The sequence below is a fragment of the Achroia grisella genome, unplaced genomic scaffold, assembly GCF_030625045.1.
Source record: "Achroia grisella isolate CSIRO2021 unplaced genomic scaffold, CSIRO_AGI_Agris_v1 utg5936, whole genome shotgun sequence".
NCBI lineage: Eukaryota > Metazoa > Arthropoda > Insecta > Lepidoptera > Pyralidae > Achroia > Achroia grisella.
The window spans coordinates 403,606-420,842 of record NW_026712956.1 but is presented as its reverse complement, the minus strand read 5'-3'; the positions used below and the strand labels follow the sequence as shown (position 1 = coordinate 420,842).

At 30.8% G+C, this 17,237-nt stretch overlaps 1 protein-coding gene across 1 annotated transcript in view; it reads right to left on the bottom strand.

Annotated features, from left to right (window-relative positions):
* Nucleotides 1–17,237, bottom strand: part of LOC131848825 (serine proteinase stubble) — a 147,418-nt gene that overhangs the window by 10,731 nt on the left and 119,450 nt on the right. The window lies entirely within an intron of this gene.

The window sequence follows — 17,237 nt, the reverse complement described above, 5'->3', positions numbered from 1 at the left end:
TTAACTTACTGCCCGATGTGAGCACATCGGATTCGAGAATTGGTCCAGATGCTTTCTATGCAACTAAATTTATTCTTCCACACTAATATTATACTATAAATTCGAAAATATAGATCTCTTATGCTCTAAAGATTAAATGTCCAAAAGTATCCTAATTAAATTCTATAGGTTTTTTAAAGGATGATAATGGAATGGTTCTACAGCCTGCGCGGAGTACCAGTGGAGGATGATAAGATAAAAATGACGTCAGGTCAGTCAGCTCATCGTGACAATTTCACCATGAATTTATCATGATGGTTTCCAGGATACGCGTGGAGGTCAACTTGACATGGTACATTGCTAGTGATGGGGTCATCAATCCATATTACAAACAAAGCCCATCCCACTCCCCAGAACCGAGATTCGAACCCCTAGCGGTGTCTCAGACCAAATTCGTATCCGTCAGACAGGAGTTGGCCTTCAGCCACTCCGTAAATCCTTCCGAGGATTTGGAGTATCATCTGTATTAGAATAGTTCCACAAAAACATTACCTTTAATATAAATAGTTAGGCACAGTTCATATAGATATTATTTACCTAATAGAAAATTAATATTTACTGTGACATCAGCATAGAATGGACGTCTTTTCAGCTACTGTTCTGTAATGTACAGCCTGTATAAATGGAAATGTTATTACTATAATCATATTTGCATTTTATTAACCTCAATAAAGTGATATGATGAACAGAATAGATATGTTTTGAACGAGAATTTTCGAAAAGAGGAATCTCATGAATTATTTATTGTATGTCTACATATAGGCTACCTATGTATTAATATTTCTATAGTAGTATCTGTGTAGCGGATTTCCTTGACTTGATTTGTTTTAAAATATAATTGAATGAATATAAAATAACCATGCTTCATTCGTTTTAACTTTATTGAATAATGTTACTAGTTAGTCTTGTCTTTTAATCTACGATGATGACAATCAAGCATACGGCTCATATGATGGTAAACGGTTACCATAAACTATGGATGCCTGAAATTCCAAGGGGAGTCACGTGCGAGTTGCCAACCCTTAAGGAACCTTAATATATCCTTTTTGAAAAACCCCATGCTGTAGTTTGTAGAAAAACGTCGGCAGGTAGCTCATTCCACAATCTAAGTGTACTCGGGAGGAAGCCCGTCTGAAACCGTACTATCCTAGAGCACATACTAGGTTCCAACTTGCCGGGATAAATTAATTTTGAATTCTTATCAAGTTTTATGTTGGTTTGTGAAAACTAAGCTCACAAATGTATGAACGTATCAGCATTTATTAAACTTACTATATTTTCGTCTTTCGCTTTTTTTTTAAGAAAATTAAGTATTTCTTACTTTATTCGCAGCACCGTACTCACTAATAGTAATAATAATAAGACTTCCGGATGAAAATAAGGATGAAGTCGAAACAGCCATGGCGATGTACAAAAAATTGTAAGTGCATTAATATCCACCATATAATTATAAAAATATAGACGCATGCGAAGTTGGGATCTCAGCTAGTTTATAATAATAAAAATGGATTCTTTCAACTTAAGAACGCGTAAAATAAATAATTGTAAAATTTTGTAAATTGTACGTAAGGATCATCTTCATGTCAGCCATGCTATCTTTGGGATATATAAAGCACATCATAATCGGTACATTGGTTTAAGAGATACGATAACATAGATAGATACACGGGTACGTCAACTTTATAACTTCACAAGACATGAACGATTTAATTTATATATAGATGTAGTTAAACATTAAATTCCATCGTATCTCTCAACAACTAGAATTACTCGTCCGGTTTTAATAATATCTACTACTAGGTGAAATCAAGTAAATATTATATTTCCTTGATTTCCCTACGTCGGTCCATTATAGTGTGTGTATATAGCAGAATAAGTATACAGTAAACGAACTGACACCATTTTCTACATATACGTAATTGAGAAAATTTATTTGCACAATAATAATAAAAATATAACATACACAACTTTCTCATAATTATAATTATTGAATATCTTGAAAACTATTTGAAGATAAATTAAAATAACTAATGTAATAAAATGTAACTAACTATATTTGATACCACAAAACAAACAGAGCTAGGTCACTTAGGTACATTATTATAACTCAAAATACTGTATCGATTGTGACGAAATTTCTATGCCACCAATCTGCCGACTAATCTTTCAAAATCTAAGTAATTACTTAAAATTAAAATTTTAAGTAAATGCTGACACATAAATACTCTAAAGAGTAAAAAATGACCCAGATATTTATAAATTCACGTCAGCTTTCAAATAAAAAAACATATAAGAATTAGTCCATTCGTTTAGGAGCTACAATGCCACGAATAAATACACAGACAACTCAGATTTATAGCACCCTTCTATTTGTAGCGGGATTAAAAAAAAGGGGTTCGCAAATAAGTTTTTATTCATAAATTTATATTATCATACTAATTTATTTTGCAGCCGGCTAGATTCGTTATAACATCCTTAGTTTCATAAGTGAAGATAAAATAAAATACGAGTCGTTGATCCTATTAAATATATACTATATATACTAATAATAGTTTACATTTTACAGTGTTCCCTGGACCCTAAACTAAGTAGGAACCTGTATTTTAAGTACTAGATTTATATTATAATATTTTAGTACGACTTCCCACTAGCTTACGGGATACGTAATTCCATTTCTCGCACTCTCTTATACTTCAGAATAAACTCAAACAGCACTAATTCATGATAAAGTCACAAATAAAATGAGTACCATAATAAATATTCAAAATCCCCATCAGATTTCGAAGCGACATGGCATTATCGAATAACAACGAAACAGCGCACAGCGAAGGTATTACCCACTGGAAGGAATAATACACAGTTGTGGACTTCATAATTTTAGGGCAGTAAAATAACTAGGCGTTAAAATTAGTCTAAAAATTGTAATAATTAGTATAGTATAATTAATTTCGCAGCTTGTAGGGATCGGTCTACTCTTATCACTACTACTATTTAACCTTTTTGTGTATTTAATATTTTGACTTAGTACTAACTGGCAGTTTGTATTCACACGTTTGTATTATACAATATCATTTGACAAAGATGTTTTTTCAATTCAAACTCAAAACTTATTTACTAATGTTGGACATTTAAATCTTTTATGGCAGTGAAGTTATTTATGTTAATATTTCTCTCTACCGTCTAATCCTGTTTATAAATATAATTAAGAAAATCTGTCAAGAAATTCGATTGATCAATATTTTTAAAACCCTGACATTTTTTCTTGATGAATCAATCATCTTGGCTAGAACCCACGTCTTTCTCCGTTCCAAAGACATATCTGTATGCCAAATTACACAACGATCACTTGAGCGGTCAAGGTGACATGCAAACAAACAAACTTTCGCATTTATAATATTCGTGAAAGTTTGTAATGAAAGAAAAACATATTTGAACAGAACGCCGTTTGCTTATGGCATATAAACTAATCTAATGTCTAATTGTTATCTAAACACTTGAATATGTTTGAATGTTTGTCACTGACTCACGTTTAATCGGCTAGATGGATTTTAATGAAATTCTGTGCACATACAGATCATATACTAGAACATGTAGCATACTTTTTATAGAGTAAGATTTAGCGTGAGTATTTAAATTTATCAATTATTTAAATTTTACTCTAGGACGATATTTCCGTGTCCAACAGTGGGACTACAATGACTTGTTATAAAGGTATTAAAGATGATAATAACAATAACAATAATAATATGATGATGAACATGATGATGATATACAAAATGTCACTAGTTTCATGTGAAATCATAAAAGTTTAATCTTATATTGTTAGATTATTATTTTTACTAAACGGTATTATATATCTACTAGTAGTTATTTGTTAAATAGTATAACTGCTAGTAATTAAAAGAACGTATTAATGAAAGCTAATATAGTACTTTATATATTACATTTGCTTTCAAAAATAGGTATTTTTATATTAATACTGGCTGCTCGCCCTAGCTTTTCCCGCGTGTACATGTATTATACATATAAACCTTCCTCTAAAATCACTCTATCTATTGTATTAAAAAGAACCACTTCAAAATCCTTTGCGTAGTTTAAAGATTTAAGCATACATAGGGGTGGACAGATAGCGACAGCGACTTTGTTTTATACAATCTAATGATAAAGGGGGTTCCTGATGACATTTTACATTAAAAAAAAATACTGAATCCGAAATACAACGACATAGTTACATAATAATTGCCGCGAACCGAATCCAACTCTGTTCTGCACTGATACAATACCAGTTTCCTATAAGCCCGCAGAAATTCTCCAACACTTCATAGTTTTGTGTTTCATCGAACCATAATTTCCAATGACGATAAATTGTTCAGAATATATTGTGAGGTGCCGGGCCGGCTACCGGTTTATTTCATATACGGTCCAAGTTATAAGCGATATAGTATGTCACCATAAATACTTATTACATTAGACTACTAACAGAAATTATAACTAACACTAGGGATAAAATAAACTGAATTAAATATTATTACTATTATATCTATATATAAAATAAAATAGATAGAGAAATAGTTCTTTCTTCCAAAAATTCTTGTATTTGCGTTTATAGTAATAATAATAATAATAACACCCGTAATAACAATTTTTCACTCCATCAATGGGAGATATATAAAATATATGTATAAACAATAATAATAATAATAATCTCAGGATAATATAATACAATCTCACACAGCGACATCTAGACTCAAGTTAAGCTAGCTAAAGCTTTTGTAATGGCTACAAAATGACTGATACAAACACATAGATTTTTTTTGTAAATACATATATATTATACATAGAAAACACCCAAACCGATATAAACAATCATACTTATTCATAGACATATTTGTGCCGTGCAAGGAATCGAACCCGCGATCATCGGAAGTAAGGCGGTGTGCGAAACCACTAGACCATCGAGCCCGTCTAGTATAATATGCTTTTGGACATTTAATATAGCAGAGTGCAGTAACCGAAGCGTATAAAAAAACAATAGATATATAGCACACTTCTATTTGAAATATGGATAAAGGAATATATGTGTGTAGTGAATCTCACTGTAGGTACTACATAGGTACATTTATGAATGACTTGTTTTACGTGGACATCTTATTTTTTATATATGTATCGTTAATGTGTGGATATGTAGCAATAAATTGTATATAATTATTTGAATATAGCATTTATTTATATAATTAAATAAAAATTAATTTACAATAAATAGTTGTGTAATGTACACAGCTTTATTATTATTCATTCTGATATGGATTTAAAGAGTAAATAGTATGTTTATTAAATAAAAAAATTTAATTTGTTTACAATTGTCCATGTATACATATAAATACATAATGTGAGCATACAAACTTCAAATAGTTTATTGATAGATAAATAGTGAGTTTTTTTAATTAAGAAGATTTCTATGGAATCTGCAAAATATAAATTATAGTTGAAAATGATTAATGTATTAAATAGAACCTATTATATGTACTACTAATAATAATAATAATATAAATGCGAGAGAGTGTCTGTTTCAACAAACAGACACTCTCTCGATGTCTCAAAGTCATGAAAAGGTAACCTTTTTCATGACTTGAGACTTCGAGAACGGTATGAAAGACATAAAGACAGACTATCCTTTATTTTACCGCAAGTAACACCTACTGTTATATAACGTTCACTACAATAACATATCAAAACAATTAACAAACAGTCTGTTAGAACACGGCATAACTTCTCTAACAGTTTTCCAAATTTCCACGCTTGCGTAACCTCCATTATGTTGCACAGATTGTAAATCCAAGATTCCGTCATACAGATAAGCCGCCGTCACGCTCGAAGTTTATGACTTAGGTTGGTTTTGAGCTCTCTAGGCTTCGATGCCATCTATGCACGCAAAAGCCCCGAGAAAGTATACAACCACATTAATCTTTACCGTAGTCAATACAAAAGTATTTATAAAAAAATATTCCACTGTTTCGAAACATAGATACGAAATACGCTACTAACATTTATTATCTAAGTCACATAGGGTGACTTTGTATAAGTCATAACAGAAATCTTACCAATGTATTGACAGGGTACAGACCTTAGTTGCAGAACGGCAAAATATGGAATATTTATATATTGCTTGTTCACTGCATTAATCGTAACAGATATCTAGTACAGGTATATCTTTATGGTATAAAGAAAAAATGTAAGAATATTTGATTAAGTTCATATGAATGAAATTTCTTAAATTTAATTTTAACTCTAAAATACTTTTATTTAATCGTAAGTATAAAGGTAATAATATAGTTTTTCTATATTATTATCTTGAATCTTCGAAAATTATTAAACTGATTTTATCATTCATTCGCCTATAGAAAGTTATGTTGTCAAAGAATAACATGGTTCGTATTGGAAGTGGGTAACCCCGCCTGCGGAATTCAACGGTTTTTTACATATAGTACAGCTATATCCTGATATAGCTATACCATATATAAAAAAGCTTTCAACGCAAAAATAATAAAATAAAAACGAAACGAAAATTAATATAAAATTGCTTACACAAAGAAAATGAACATTTCCTGTAAAACAATCTGGAGGGTAAATGGGCTTCCGACCGTGCACTGTAGAGAGGATGTAACATCCTTTGATAGAGGAAAAGGTTCGTTTCAAGTGAGATTACTGTAACTCTGAAACGTGTGAACCTATTCAATTCCTGTGTATAAAAATCCCTAGTCTGTGTTAAGGATAATTGAGTAATTTATATGAGTTATAATGTTGATACTATAATTGAGTTATATTAGAGATATGATAATGTTATCAGTTACAAATTAAACAATTTTGAAATGATTATTAATATGTTATTAATTCATGTTGAAAAATGAAAACCTAACATGGATTAAAATTTAAACTGAATATTAAGTCATGTTGAAAATAGAGTGTTATCTAAATCAAATCAAATTCATGTAATCTAATTTACTTGCAAAAATGGCAAACTAGTATTATTTTCAAAACCACAAATATTTGTCGTCTAATTAGAATAAACTAATTTTAGAATTAACAAATTTAATTTAATTTTTCTTCTATATTAAAATATATATAATCAATATTCATATTATTATAGATTGTTAGAATTATAGATTGTTATAGATAAAATGTAAACGCTACATCTCTGCTAAGTATAGACTGTTATACCCAACCATTGAAACAATTATCGGAAGACAAATTACACATTTTGAAATTAAAATAATAAAACGCGTACAACCGTTATCTGGCATAATTGAACTACCACAATTTCTTACTTCTAATTGAATTATGAACCTAATTAAACACGATCGTCAGTAAAGAATAAAATTCTAATTAATTAATTACTAATTGGCAAATTGAAGTACAAATTATTACGCTTGAAAGCTTTTCATTCCCTTAAATTGTACAATATTTTTTCAATTATAACCGCTTCATAGCGCATAGAATTTTCCGTACTTCTTAATTAAACCGAGGAAAGGGCTAATGCTCCAGTTCCCTCATTTGATAAGTAACACGATAAGAAACACCTGTGTTTGCACTTTCGCTTTCTGAAGAATGAAATAAGAGAAATTAATAATAATCAGCTATGAAACGGTACACCTTACCACAAATATTAAGAGGAAAATTACATACGACTATAACGATCTTGTTATAAAATTATTCTAAATTAGTTATTTACAACTACTATTTGAAGATTTTTTTTTAATTTAAATGAGTATTAGTCGTGCGATTTACTCTGGGAAACTGTCTGAACTTTTGGGAAGTAGTATTGACGTTTGGCAAAATGTAATTGAAACATAAACATCAATTAAGGAAGGATTCCTTTAGATTCTTATTAAAAAGAAGGCTACATAGGGTGACCCGATTTAATATCATAACTCTGCAAATTACTTTAGATAAAAATATATTATCATCGTCATATAAACTAGAATACTATCTATTTAATAAATCTGCGAATTAGGTTCCTAATTGTACTACGTTCTGACTAAAATTGGCTATATTCGGTTTAGGAGAATAATTACATTCATGCCATATCACCTCTATTTATGAATGTAATTCTCCTAAATACGATCATTCATTCTGACTAAAATTGGCTACATTCGGTTTAGAAGAATAATTACATTCATGCTATATCACATCTATTTATGAATCTAGAATTTTATAACATTGATTCTATAGAGTTGTTTGTATCTCCCCTGCTTCGGGAGTTTAATCAACCACCCACGAGTATACACACTCACGTGTTTTTCATGCTTTATTTACAATTAAATTCAATAACTCATTCTTTATGGACATATTAAAATCCGTTTAACTTGAATCAGACATGAATGTAAATTTAAAAAGGCTTTACGTAAATTTCATTTAGTAATATCATATGTCATGTCCACCACAATACCATTAATACACTCGTATATATACATTAGTTGTGTATACAACACATTAATATCATGTGGTTGCTCTAATTATTCAAACCACAAAATGAAAACACACGGCTCGCTTCATTCACGTTGAAATCTCATGATTATTCAATGAACGTGGCTCCCTTGATAGTCAAAAGTAGCTTAATTTGTTGATATATTCACGGGTACGTAATACATTACGGGGTTTCATTTTTATTGCGACCTCTGCCCCGTTGTTTACGAGTCAATGGATTACGTGTAAGGGAATACATTGGGATGTGAATCACGTAGCATTTGTAAGCGATCTGCGTGAAAGGGAAACTTCTTGTCCATAGGGAATCGTACAATATTCCACTCGTGTTCTGTTCATTCATAAATCAAATGGGATAAGGACGAGAGTTGCGCTGATTGCGGTAATAGGACATATAAGATGGTTGTGGGGTATTACAATAACTCATTTGTTGTCCAGAGCTTTGTTTGCTTGACCGATAGTAGTCAATGTTCTTTATTCTCTATCCCAAATATTACTTTTAACCTCGGTGGACTAAAGGTTTAGCAAACTGCCTAAATTCCGATGGTCGTGGGTTCGATTTCCCGTATGTTATTGTTTTTATCTACTTGGGCGCTTTCTATGTATATGTATGTATTTACAAATAAATACCTATTATACATAGAAAAAACCTAGATTAAAAATAAATATTTATTTTAGACATCTAGTACCGCTAACACAAGCTTTGCTAGATGGTGCTGTGAGAATTGTCCTGTTTTATTTTGTGAGTAAATTATGCAATTGTATAATATATATTTTAAATAATGTTGAATAAGGAACATAATATTCATATATTACAAATACCACTCGATTGGGGTTCAAAAGTTGGTACTGTAACTGACTAATCAAAATAGATAAATTTAAAATATAGAATTTTATTTAATTATATAGTTCTCTTTTTGTACAATATTGTATTTTAATTTCTTTCCTGACAATACTCCAAATAAATTTCCGTACACCGAGTATTTGTCTTACATCATTGTTTACCCTATATAAAATATCAAAATTTACAACAAAGAGTAGCTGTATTTTGAGTTTTAAAAATAAATGTATACAAAATAAAGAACATAAACCCTTCAAACAACTGCCATTAAATTTAATAATATGGGCCATATTCTAAAAGTTTAGAGGTACGGTATAACATGAAAAAAGTGAAAACAACTCACAAATGAGACCCTCAGAGAAATAAAAATAAGCCCGTTGTTATGTCCCTTAATATGTGACGCAAATCCATTGGGACATCTAAAGGCCATAACACAAAAGATGTTTCATCATTTCAATTCTAAGAAAAGAAAAAAAGCAAACAAAGAATTGTCAACAAAACTCACCATGCGAAGGCTAAAGTAAATCAGTTTACGGTCTGAAAACTTTAAAACAAAAGGAATTATGTAATATATTTCAAATTACAGGAATGTGTGTCGTATGTTCTCGTATCTGAGTACTTACTCTTTTGTACATAATTCCTGATATTAAAAACACCTCGTAGATCTGACTCTATCCTTAAAGAATTTTTATAACTACATAAATAATACGCATGTACTACCGTTTAAATCATAGGATATCTAGGTACCAATATAAACAAATACATATAATTTATACTTAAATGTAAATTGTAACCATAGTACAAGTTGAAAAGGAATTAAAAAAACAACATGATTTAACACGATGATCGGGTGTCTAATGATGATGGTTTAAATCGTGCGTTTTGTCACCTAAACCAATTTAATCACCAAATCCAGGTTACCTCAGCTCGCAATGCTATGTCATCTCATACAACTTGCAGATTTTTTAATTTCTGTTTAATGTAATGGTCCGACCAACTAAATATAGACGAAAAAGAAACATCAACTAACTCACTATCTCTCGCGTAAAAGACATAGCGTAACTTAATAGCTTTCTATAGGTGTAAGTAATTTGCAATCGAGCAAATATTTTATTTATTGTAATCATTACAAATAAACAATAAAGTTACCTATTCTTTTTACAGAATTAGTATACAGAGTTAGTTGTAAAGCTAAAGAAAAGACAAAGCAAGGCAAATCCCAGGTTTAGTACCCATAAAATTGAACGGATCTTCACAAAGAAACAAAAGGGGAAATTGGAAAATAAACTTAGAAATTTTCATACTGAATTGATCATGTGACTGCTCAATTAATATGAAGGTTATAAAAACAATTGTTAATTGCAAAATTGTTACTAGGTTTTTTTGAAAAGTTCCTATTTTTCATGAATACTGGAATTGGCCTTCAGCTGGTTTACCTATACGATTTATCCATTAGGTAAAGTGTGGTTAATGCATAGTAAAAAAATGTTCCGTTTACCAACCTTCTCTTTTATTAAGTCAGACGGAAAACGACATAATAACCGCTCTACAGTACGGGAAATATTTACATGAGTCACAATATTAGAACTTCCACATATTGTTGCATGAGAGGAAGTAAATGTTCATTCTATTGTCTTCGCTAATGACCATCGTGGATTTACGCAATACTGTTACTGTATTCCGAACAATTGCTACATAAGCCACCATTTTGTTATTACCAATTTTATGTGTAGCACAATTTGTTTTGCAAAATAAAATAGACTTGTCTATTATGTGAAATCATTAGTAATCATAATGTGGATTAGATTTCTAATTATTCAAAAGTACAGCATCATCATCCTGTCATCCATTAGACTAGGGTAGACTGTGTGTGTGTCTGCCTTGGTAGTACAGACACAAGTCTACTTGGTTAGTAATAGACACAAGTGAGACAAAGATGTCAATGCAGACCGGCATCTTTGTCTTTCATATCATCATATCGCTTACTTTATAAGAAGTGTTTCGGTTGAAGGTTGAGATATGGAAGTTAAATTACAGGGTACAAAAACACAAAGACATGACACGTGAAATAACACTCATGATGACGTATAATCATCAAGAGTACCATCAACTTGTTTACATTCCACTTACATAAAAAATATCACGAACTAAAGCAAAAGTAATAAATTTCAACTTAAAAATGTAAAGTTACAACAATAATTTAAAAGAGCAACACGCAAATTTCCTGCTCGTTTTTCTTCTGATGAATAAGCTTTCCGAATGAGCGATAAATTATTAAATAATGACTATGACCATTCAAAAGTACTTAAATTTAAGTTTTTCTATTATAATCTATTCAGTGCAGTTCGTATAAATATAAATAACAAACAGAAATTAAATATATATGTCTTAATTCATAATCAGTAAATTAGCAACGATTCAATGCAATAAAACAATCATTAAAGATATACAATATTATTAACAGTAATATAAACAGCAAGGTAATTCTCATATAAGTAATTTATTGTGCATCTAGTGGCCACAATATTTATGCTTCAAAACCAGTAGCCATTAAGATCCTGATACCGTTAAATGCCAAGGACGTGTATACTTGAAGCTATGAACCCTCGTTAGGTTGACCTAAAATTCTAGAACATCTGTGTATCTCTTTGATCTCTCTGAGAATGCGTAGATTTGGCTTCACAAGTTTACAACGACATTATATTTAAAAGTTAAATCGATTCCCTTTTAGATGCCATTACTCAAGTAAGGATAAACTACAATGACTTGGTATCACGGATTAGCACATAAAATTTGTATCATTTATTCAATTTGTATCGATCATCAACTTGTTTTATAGTAATCCACTCTCCAAGACTTCAATAGCGAGTTTTAGAACACCATCTGATTACACAATTTTCAGTATCTATTCACAATATGTGGTTTAATCATTCCAAGTAATTTGGTACTAAAACTGAACAAAAGCTTATTATAATAACAGAGAATATTCATTAATATTAATAGTGGCGTCCGCAAACACCGAAATTATATTACGGCAGGAAATTCATAAAACAAACTACACCTATTCAGGTCGCTTTAGGTGGTGATCACAATATACGGGTAGTAAGTCGAATGACAACAATTTATACGGCCCAAATGGCGTCCCATCAAATGTTCAAAAACCCTATTTCGATGGCAAGTTTTATAATTTATTACACACATATAATTTATTCTGTTATTCATCAAAATAAAAAGAAAATTTTATTGAATATAAAAAACATGTTATTTTCGCAATCTGCGTTAAATTGTCTATGTGAAAACTTCCCTTGAGGGTTTGAACCATCAAAATATTTGTATTTGTTTAATAGAATAAAATTATAATTATATACATATTTTTTATATTTAAGTTTATATTGTCAGAGTTATAGATATATTCTGTAATTATGCAGTATTGTATGTTTTACAGAGAATATAAAAGAAAGAAATGTATCAATAATACCCTTACTTTGTTTAAGAATTAATAAAGAACGTCTACTAATTTGAATAACTCACTTCAGTTAAATAAATACATAGTTTAGGTGATAACTACGTTTTTATTTAACTACATATCACCGTTGACTGAATACATATATATAACCTGTACATCGAGTTTTTTAAACAACTTAATTCATACATTGTTTTCTTTCATAAAACAAATTAAATATTCAACTCCAGATTCATCTGGAATTGAATATTTAATTTGTTTTATATATAAATCCTTCCAACATTTGCATCCACAATTATTGTAATTCCACTCACAGGACATCAACCATGAAATAAACCCTGGGGCCAGCGATTATTCAGGCACGTTGGAGGCGTGGGGACGGACAGTCAAAACATAAATAATGCCCCCGTTATGCTGCCATCTACTTGCCTGCTAAAAGGATTTAACTTATTGAGTAATCTTGAATAATACCAGCTTTCAAATGAATAAAACATGTAGAATTAAACTAGAGAGTATATATTTTACGTTAAATTATAGTTTATACAGCTATTCTGTTATCATATCAAATAATAATATTATAAATTACACTTATATACATAGATGTTAAATTAAGAATATTAAATGTTATGTAATCATACTATCTGACCCAACAGAAGATGACTTGGCTTACTGATTCCACGAACAATATAACGCGCGAAGTTAAAATAGTATTATACTTAAATATTCAAATTTTCTGATCAATTTTTAATTTTTAAACGATGAAAGAATTTTTCAGATCAGCTGAACATCTGCCCCGGGCATGCATGCATTGCATGCTGCAATGGAATGATTGGAAAGCCCTGAAAAGACTGTCTTCGCAGAACGGTCGCTGCAGGCATAACTTGCTGAAATGTTGTCATTGCTGCTTTGAGCTTTGTCCCATACCATTAAACCATGTCTTATCTATAGCAGTTCCCTTTGTATCCAGCGTCTTGCATGTAGGTAGACCTGAACACGACGACTGATTGTGCCATAGAAAAAGCCTAGTTCTCGTCTAAACATATTGAAATGGGGTTTCGTTGCCCAGGAGGCTTGTGACTGCGGGGCTTTGTCCCAAACCATGTCCCATGTCCTGATGTGTCCATTGTATCCAGCGTCTTGCACGAAGGAAAACCTAAACACGGCGACTTATTGTATCATAGAAGAAGCCAAATTCTGGTCTAAACATATTTAGGTTTACTATTGACATGAAAGAAGCAGAAATAAAATAATTTCTCAAATCGCTACCGGAACAGTAGTTCCGGAATTTACTTTCCTCATAACAAAATCCGCTCTCCCAATAATATGAGAATAGATTACGCTAAATCTGTATATTCTGTGGATTCTCGACGATACAATATTTGTAAACCCTTATTCCTTATATAACGTTGAGCAGATATTTGAATAAATCCCTCTACAATACCATTATTATTGTGCCTTTACTTAAGTGACATTTGGGCAAAGATCTACGTTAATCTTTCAGGAACTTTTCACGTAGAGGAAGTTATTTCCATTTCCTTTTAAACTAAAATAAATCAGAAAATAAATATATAATATAGATATAGGTATCCTTTTACGGAGTCAAGCGTGAGAGATAAAATAATAGAATAATGTGAGTCTTAGCACAGAGCCCAGTAGTGTGTATAAATGCCTTAACATAACAATGTGAAAGAACATTTTGTAATTCACGTAAAATATTTAAACCCTCTTCAGTTATCCAGTAAAATTCCTTTTCCACATCAAAAAAGTTAACAAGATCCGTAAATATTGACTCTACCGGCAAGAAGAGTACACAAGGGCAGTCGTCGTAAGAACCAGACCCTTACAAACAAAACTTTAATAAAAATATTTAACTCTTAGACTATTCGACATAATAGCACCAAATTACTTATTAAGTCACATTTTAATAATAAAATCTTTGATGCTTAACCAATCATCATGTAAGATATATGATATTGATACCCATATTATATAATACGGGTATATACTAGCTGTGTCCGCGGTTTAAATCGCGTGAAATTTATAATCCACTAGCTTTTGCCAACGGCTTCGTTCGCGTTAATTTATCCCCTTAGGGGTGGAATTTATCAAAATCCTTTCTTAGATGAAGCCTACATGATAGTAGTTTTATGCATGCAAAGTCTCAGCCCGATCGGTTTAAAATTGACAGTCTCATACAAACTTTCATCCCCTTGGGGGTAGAATTAATCAAAATCCTTTCTTAGCTGATGCTTACGTCTAACATCTACCTGCATGCCAAATTTCAGCCCGATCCGTCCAGTGGTTTGGGCTGTGTGTTGATAGATCACTATGTCAGTTATATATATTCAGATATTGTTGTAAAATTTCATTAAAATCCATTTAGTAGGTTTTCCGTCAAAGAATAACGAACATCCACCCACATTCACAAACTGCCCTGTTTATAATATTAGTAAGATCTTATTTACTGATTTGTAATTTCGATTTCAAATTACATAGGCTACAATCATAGACTATGGATGACGTCGCATGCTCCAAATAGTTAATTAATTAAATGCCTAATACGAATCTGTGTTAGCAAATGAAATACAATTCAATAACAAGAATTTATTGTATTAAAACAAAAGAATACAAAGTTGTATAGTTTTAGTACAGATAAAAATTCTGAATAATCCATATTCAGAATTTTCGGAACAAAATCGGAATTATATATATGGATATCAAATATTCAATAAATACAGTATCTGGATTGCGTCCCAAACTTTGCATAACAAAGAAAAGCTGTTGCGAAAAGCCGATCAAGAGAACAACACGACTTCACTTCCAATGTGAAATATTATATAAACAAAAGAAAGAACTCAATAACTATGTCATCCGAATAAATGTTAATATTGTTTTTTCAACAAAGAAAGAATATCTGTATTTTTCACGTCTTGTGCCCCAGTATCATATATTTTATATGATCGTATATTTTGTACGCTAATGTAGATATTCGAAATGATTTAGAATGATCCTACAAAGAGGTATTTATTTTTATTATAAGCTAATTTTTTAGACTAATAATATATTATTAATATTATAAACGTGAAAGTTTGTGAGTATGAATGGATGTTTATTACTCTTTCACGCAAAAACTAGTGAACGGATTTTAATGAAACTTTACATTAATATAGCTTCTACATCAGAATAACATATACGCTATAAATTTCATGCGAGTGAAACCGCGAGAACAGCTAGTATATAATAATACCCTTGGACAATTCACATAATGCCATCTATTCCCAAAGTAATATAAGCTTGTTTTATGAGTACTAGACAACTCATATAAATACTTCGATATTTTTTTTGTAAATACATACAAAACGTATTGATACAAAAAATCATACTCTTGAATAGAAAATGTTTTGTATCGTGCAAAGTCGAACCCGCGACCCTCGGAATTAAAGTCGTCTGCTAATGCGCTAGACCACCAAGGCCGTCTAGATACTTTACATATATATGTAAAAATATACAGACCAATATAGTGATACCAATAAAAACGGGGATAGAATCATTGGAGACAAACAGATAAATCAATTAAACAATTAATCATTAATTCCAAGTTTAATTAAAATAGTTAAAGGTGCAACGGTGATTGCGTCTCGCTCTGCTTCATCCATTTGAATAATAAGTCATGTTGTATGACGTCATGGCTAGACTACCGTTATCTCTTTCTAGCTAGATAATACATTGAAAACTTTAACATAAACTATCATTTCTTTACACAATTATTTTTAATTAAGCGATACCTCAGTCTCGCCTACAACAGCCACAAAATAAGTCTCACTCCTCAAAATGCTTATAAATTTTGAGGAGTGAGATATTGTAATAAAAAATACATGGTACAGAGGAAATACTCCTCAGTCATCAGAAATAGCAATGCATGATGACTATGACTGTCCACTCCTTTGTGGCGATGTTGATGGCTATAGCTGACGTCAGTTTCATAAATAAAAAGATATGTTAAAAAATATCCTTATATTATACCTCAATTGGTAAAATAACTGTTAGGTCATATTATTTTCATTTTAAAAACCAAACTACTGAATCGATTTTAATGAAATTTATACAGTATCAATTTGGTAATATACCCATTCAAATATAAGAAATCTAAGTCGGATAAGAAATAATAATAATATTCCTGAACAAATCACACAGCGCCATCTTGTACCCAGGTGAGCAGAGCTTGTGTTATAGGTACTAGACAACTGTTATAATAATTAGAGACATTTTTTTTGTAAATAATATATATAGAAATATTATAATAAAAAATAGTCAACATAAAAATCAACCGTATAGTTAACAGAGGATGTTAAACGAAGTAGAATTAAGAAGAGCACAAAGTAAAAAAAATAAAATACGCTAAGATCAAAATAA